We start from the raw sequence: 7384 nt of genomic DNA on the forward strand, positions 1-7384 counted from the left end.
AAATATTATGAATGAATCACCTTACAATAACATACGAGAGACTGCTTTCGATTTTTTCGAACAACAAGTCGAACCCAATGAACAATTCCATTCAAAGGAATGTTCTAGAGGGGGCCCTTTTCCGCTATATTCGCGATATTGAACAAAATGGAAGAAATTCTTCACGATTTCTAGAGTTCCGGGATTACTTCACTGATATCGATTTTTTCCTAAGCACGGCCTCTACTCTAGGTTAGTTCAAAGTGTAGTACAACGAACTATCGATACACCGAAAACGAGTAAAGATGGGTACATAAAATGAAGACATCGTGGATTACCCAAATTGGGACGACGATAGGACATTTCACTTTCTTTCGCAATATTTCTGATCATGACTCAACCACTAGGAAAGGGGATTGCTTACTCTCAGCCACGTTTTTCGCTTATGCTTAGTCAAGTGAGGATTCCATTCGAAGTAACGTAACAGGAGCACCATCTTCAAAACTTCTCGGGATCCGGAGTTTATCGAGAAAAGGTCCCATCCTTCAATATCATGATTGGGTCAACCAGGCCAGATCATAAGTTCAATAGTTTGATCGGGTCGACCAGGTCAGGCCCGATCATGAGTGAATAGAAAATCGAAAACGTACATAGCTGTTCCAGCGGAAATACTTTGTTTAATTCTACCACTTCTACTAGGAGTAGCCTTTTTAGTGCTAGCTGAACGTAAAGTAATGGCTTTTGTGCAACGTCGAAAGGGTCCTGATGTAGTGGGATCGTTCGGATTGTTACAACCTCTAGCAGATGGTTTTAAATTGATTCTAAAAGAACCTATTTCACCAAGTAGTGCTAATTTCTCCCTTTTTAGAATGGCTCCAGTGGCTACATTTATGTTAAGTCTGGTCGCTTGGGCCGTTGTACCTTTTGATTATGGTATGGTATTGTCAGATCCGAACATAGGGCTACTTTATTTGTTTGCCATATCTTCGCTAGGTGTTTATGGAATAATTATAGCAGGTTGGTCTAGTAAGACGGGGGGCGGCCGTTCGGTCGCCTATGATATACGGACCAATTGGTCAAAAATGGGTTTGTGCCGCAGGTGTTGAACGATCTACTCTACACAGGTGTGGGCTTACAGGGCTAGGGCTCATAAACCCTTTCTTTCATTGGGTCGGTCACTTTTCCGGGCCGGGATCGAGAAGTGGAAGTCATAAAAAATGATCTTCGCACCCGAAAGGTAGCTTGTCAAGCTGGTCTCACTATTGGAATGGAAATTCTAGCTTTCTTTTTGGCTCTTCTTCTTTGTCAACGCTACTAAGGACCTGACGGTTCGCCTACTTGATGAATGAAAGAACATGAGAAAGGGTTCTAAAAGAAAAGGCGACGAAAGTATACTACACTACACTACAGTACAGTCAAAGTCAGCGGCTGAGTGCCTCGCCTACTATTTTTTGTAGGCGAGCGAGTTAGAGAAGAGGCTTAGGGATAAGAGAGTGTCGGTGCGTACGTAGCCTTCATTCTACTACGCTACACAAAGTCACTTAGCTCGACGTTAATTAAGAGAGTAAAGGAGGAATACCCTACATAGAAGAACCGCTGTTCGCTTACAAAGGTATAACCTTTCGCTCCCCGGGGCAAAGCTGCTTCGCACCACTGATAGACGACTACTTAATTAAGATTCCATTTCAAAGGCGCTACTTTGTTTCGCAAGCCTTTGTCATTGTCAGTCAACTAAGGTTGGCCCTCGGCCCCCTGCGAATCCGTAAATCAGAGAGCATGCCGCAAAAAAAAGGATGGTCCCCTATGCATTGAATTCTTTCCGGAACGAAAAGAATTCAAGTACCTGACCCCCCCATCATGGTGAACCTCTCCTTGTGATCGGGATGAGGTAGATGCCTCCCAGCCGGGGGGCGGATCGAATCGGAGTTTCCTTAGGTAGCCACCGACCTACAGTTCTCCTTAAACTTCTGTGCTTGGTGGAAAAGAAGCGAACAAAGGTACGCTCGCTTGCTGTCTTGTTCTCTGCCGCGGACTGGGATCGCTCGCCAGCTAGGCCCTCTAGAAAAAAGTTGGAGCAACATTGTATGAGAACATATTACCCATCTTCGGGGACAAGGGGCGGAACGACCTCTCGATCTACTTACTGCAGCCCAGGACGGGCGTCGTCGTCTAGGCGTGACTTCTTGTTTTGATCTCCCCTACGCCTAGGACGTTGTCTGGGCCAAGAGCCATAGTTAGTTGCTGTTTCCATTTGGTTCTTCTTTCTCGTTGTTGATACCGGCAAGACCCAGCCAGATGATGATGTCTGCTGGTTGGTAGTGAGAGGACTCTTAGTACCCCGCAAAAAAAAGGGCGCTGGTCATGTGATTTAGTTTCTTGCTCTCCCTTAGCAGCGGGAAAGGAGTCTATCTATCTGCCTAGCTTTGGTAGATTTCCCCCAACGCAATTCAAAAACGGAAATTCCACGAATCCCTGAGGTGGATAAGCCCGACGACTCAGCAGCAGTGCGGAATTGAGTTTCTGGTCCGGTGGATCTGATCTATTCTATTCTGGGGCAATACATACCAAAAGGTTCGAAAGAAGGAAGGCGCAGTATATAACCAACCCGCCCATAGCCGGTCTAACTGCTGAGAGAGAAAAGTGCTTTTCTTTCCCTAAGAGTCCTCGAGTACACACAGCTATTGCTGATCCTTTGCGAGATCAGGATGAGACCCTTCAGAATTTCTAATCAATCCATGTTAGGTCAACATCGAGACAGAGCATCTCAGTTGGCTCTGTCAAGGAAGTGAAACAGGCATTCCTAGGTTGAGGTTACCATAGGATTGACCCTCAGTCAGGCCTCCGATTCCAAGGAGTTGATTCAGCAAGTTCCCCGTGCTACCCCGCGGGAAGTCTAATCGGATCAATCGGTGGTTCCGTAATGAGTAGTCGAATACACATTGAGGGGGCCTTGCCTCCTCCTTCCCGCCCACACCTTCATTCTTTTCCTCCTCTGATCTTAGAAAGCCAAGAGACTTGAATTTAAGGCTTCAACAGTTATAATTATACGAATTCTACATACTAATTCGAATTAGCCAATAAATTAGCTATCATCTTTTCAATATAAATTATTGCAATATCAATGAATTGCAAAAATGCAATATTCAATAAGTAAAAAACAATACTCTGAAATAACCTACTAAAAAAAAGGATATTATTAAACACTAATAAGAAAATAAGATTTGATTTCTATTCATCTTAATGTTTCTTATTATTATATATGCCCCTTTGTTTAGGGGATTCTATGTCTAATTATTCCAAAAATTGGATTGATTGATACGAGTTGATTTCCTGTTACGATGGATGGAAGAAAGAATGGATAGTCCAATAGCTGCTTCAGCAGCCGCAAGGGCTATAACAAAAATGGCGAAAATGTAGTTGTGGAAGTAGTCTTGCCCACTTTGCCTTACGCTCATAGAGATCTATAAGTATCCCTCTTGTCTAAGTAGGTAAGTACGCTCTGCCCAGTACTTTGGCATTAAAGCCTGAGTCCTTTGACCTTCTTTCTTGAATGTTCTGGAATCCCAAAGTTAGAATTGAATGCAAAGAAAGAAAGTGAATTCCAAGTGAATCACGAAAGAAGCAAAGCCGTAACTCGCTTCCGCCGGCAAGTAGGCATGAAAAGTAAACAATGGTGACCCCTCTTGCATCTCCTCCTTCAAAACCCTATCCTCGATCAATGGTATTGGAATTTGAGCCCAGACAAAGCTTTCTCCTCAGGAATTTCATTAATGAATTTTATTATCTTGATAGACCGATGAGCTATAATGTCTCTGGGTAGGGGGGCCCGCCTGGATCTATGATCGTCAATATTGGGGTGCTATCATAAGGTGGTTAGATCTCAACCAAGTAAAGGGCGCCCCTGAGGACGTAGACTTAAACTAGGGGGCTGAGATTGTCTGCTGAGAAGCTCTGGAATGATAGAGAAGGCAAAGGATGCTAGTACTGGACGAGTAGTAAGAAAAAAGAGTTCCTGCTGTCCAACTACCCGATTCGTTAAAGTAGCACTGGTAAATGCGTAGATAGCTGTCCAACTAGTCTATTCGAGAAAGTAAATAGCAACGGAGACATACTACTAGCACAGGTCGCGGGAAGGAAACCCGGGGGAGGAGGATGAGATAGCTTGGTGGGTTTGTTTGTAACAACTAGCAATACTCGTTCGGTTTCAAAAGTAGAGCTATAAGACCGGGTAAGCAATAGGAAAGAAATGTAGTTGTAGTATAGTACTGTACAACACAACTAGCACAGGAAAACTATTCGAATCGCTTGTAACAGCAAGCCCGGAGCTAGCCTAAAAGAATTCCATATCTGAGCGTTCTAGTCATTCCTGCGAAACTAGAAGCTACTACTCGTTCCAAGGGTGGAGGAGAAGTATCCGTCTTGTTCTTACGCCGACGATGTCTGGTTTATATTTCATAATAGAAGAGGTGGATTGGATAGTTTATATCATGGAGAAATGTGCCTATCTCTCGATCAAATAGTAATCGGATTGTAAGAAAGAAGTTATGGTAGTTTTGACTTAGGGGCCTACTGCCTATTAAGAACCTGGAGTGAACCTTATTTATTTTTGGGGAGAAATGACTCTTGTGAATTGTAGAAGCAATAGCATGTACAAAGCTAGGTTGATCTACAAAGATAAAGAAGAAATAGACCTACCTTTCCAACTATCTTTTGAAAACACTAAGCAGGATCAAAGCACTATTAATAGGTCCTCCTGAAGTAATCCTTAACAGTTGTGAAATAATGGCTTTTCTAACCAACAGGTCTATTGTTTCAGCCAGTAATCCAACCAACAACTGAAGTTTTTCCCATCCCAAGTCTAAAGATAGAGATGAACCCTCTGCTGTTCAAGATTGGCTTAGTGTTAAATCATCCACTGCTCTCTTTCCTCTTGTTTTTGGTGAATTATCAGTGTGCAGATGAATTCAATCCACTGCTATTGAAGAAGCTTTTGGAGGCATATCCTCTCTTGTCTTGTCGGACTAAGAGCTCTTGTCTCTTTCTTTTCCCACGGTAACTAGAGATTGAATAATAGAAGCCAGATTCAATATCATAAGAAAATAGAGATTGTAGCGTAGAGTCAGGCTATCCCATGTTAGCAATAACAGCTTTGGGATCTTTCCTGTTAATGATGAATAGCTTGCCTCAACAGATAATCAGAATTCTTTCTATTCGCGGTATAACAACCGGAAAACGAATCGATCTAGATGCCCCACTCTTGCCTTGAAGGAATTGAATCATCAACTGACTTACTTGAGGAATAAATCAGCTGCTTTCGATTCTTGTCTATCGGATTCTATTGAGAAGAAGGGACAACCATCCATCCTCCCCGATAACGATAAGTGGTTGTCTACTTCCTTGAAGCCCTACTTCCCTAGAGAATTTATTTAAGCAAGTATTGGCGTAGGAGGTGCGAAACCACGGCAATGCAATGACAGATAGGGTTTTTGGAAAGCGGGTAAGGAGGCAGGTAAGTATTAGTCGGTGGATAGCTGTTTTGGAAGAACACTCGGATTAGGGGGAACCCCAAGCGCGAGCGAGGAAGTAAGAAAGTAAGAAGCTAGCAAGGGTTGTCAAACCAGCTAAGGATGTAGCTGTCATCAACCAGAAGCAAGTAAAGACGGGAAGCCCTCTACTCTAGTATTTCGCTTAGGAGGGGATGCCACCTCGGAGAGCAAGCCTGGTCTTGCAAATGAATTGAAATGAAGTAGTTGTTTATTTAAAAGCAAGGAAAGATAGCAGTTAAGGAATATCGGATCGGGTTGCTCGGGGAACAGGATCTTAATGATCAAAGAAGTGATTCAAAGAAAAGTGCCGGTAATGTAATGGTACTCCGCGCCATGGCTCTGGTACTTAGGAATGATTGGGTTGTCCCTTCACTCAGAAGATAGGGTTGTTTCTTGCTTTGGTTGAATCAACCCTTCACTCGGGCTAGACTCCTTCCTATTGATTCCCTTCTTCTATAGACAGACCCCCGGCTAGGGCAGCAGCGTTTTAAAGAAATACGAACAGTTTGGTTTTCAGTGAGCCCGCTTCTTATTCTTAGTGATAGGTTTCTAAAGTATCTATCGCTATGTGCCCCTCCCCGGAAAAAAACAAATAGGCTCGGGCAATTATCAGCTTAGGGACAGCAAGCGGATAGTAGATCTGGCTCCATCCCTTGAATCCGCTGTAACTGATAGAATCTTGTACGAGAGACCCGCAAATAAATAGGGAAACCCGCTTAAAACGCTTTTTAAGTAGAAGCTGAGCCATTACCTGCTAGCATATCTCCCCACCAGGACTCCCCCCAAAGCAAAGCTAAACCCGTTCTTTAATTCAATACCTAGAGACCCGAAAGCTCCAGTCCAAGTTGAGGCGCAGTAGGAGGGATTTCTGTCACCATTATTTATGGACCACGTAAACATACTTTTTTAGTTTAGATTCTTATGCTGGACCTGCAGCCCTAGCCTGGGACACCACTGTGCGACATAAAGATCGGATCAAGTTATGATTTTCTCATTAAGAAAGAGTACCCGAGAAGAATAGATATGATCCGGAAACACTCTTATTCGACGAGGCGTAGAGCGTTTTACTTTCTTCTTTACAATTTCCTTAATGCGCATGAATGAGAGATTACAGCACTTAGTATGAGCATATCGGCCTAGCTTCTTAGCCATAAGAATAGTTCTACCTACCAAGTCAACCCTACTCTTGCCCACAAGAAATTATTATTAGATACTCAATTCTTCATTGACTAGCCCCCCAAGCAATTACCTATGCCCTCCCTAGCTTATCCATAAGATAAGAAGAGACATATCTGAATAGATAGTATTAGACCACTTCTCACAAGCCCAGTCATACATAAAGGAGGATTTCTTATAGGCAAAAAGAAAACACATCTATATCGGCGTCAAGAGTTACCCAAGTCCGAAGTAATGCGTCTTTCTATCTAGTCCAACATGCTTACCCAAGACCCAACTTCTTCACTACTTGACCTACTTTCTATAACTCCCAGACTCTGCTTATTATGCCCGAAGGAGCGTATTTAGACTGAATAAGTAAATAAGGCGCGGAGCGATAGAACATCTCTCAGTTCACTAAGGATGAAATACTCTTGCTAGCTTTCGATGAATGCCTCCAGTTTTGGAGTAGATATAGGCAAAATTTAGCAAGTAACATGGTTGCTGTCACAATTCCTTAATCTTCTCGGCTGGAATCTACAATGGGCTACGTACGCCCTTGTTTTTGAATCACGGAAATGCAGAGGTTTTAATTAGTGCTTACCTGCAGTCCACCCTTTCTTTGAACCTTGTAAATGATCGAATTTACAGATATGAACTGAGTGCCATTTGATGAGTAAGATCGAACAAGGGAGAGGGATATG

The sequence above is a fragment of the Zea mays genome, unplaced genomic scaffold (assembly GCF_902167145.1).
Source record: "Zea mays cultivar B73 unplaced genomic scaffold, Zm-B73-REFERENCE-NAM-5.0 scaffold_36, whole genome shotgun sequence".
In the NCBI taxonomy this organism is placed as follows: domain Eukaryota; kingdom Viridiplantae; phylum Streptophyta; class Magnoliopsida; order Poales; family Poaceae; genus Zea; species Zea mays.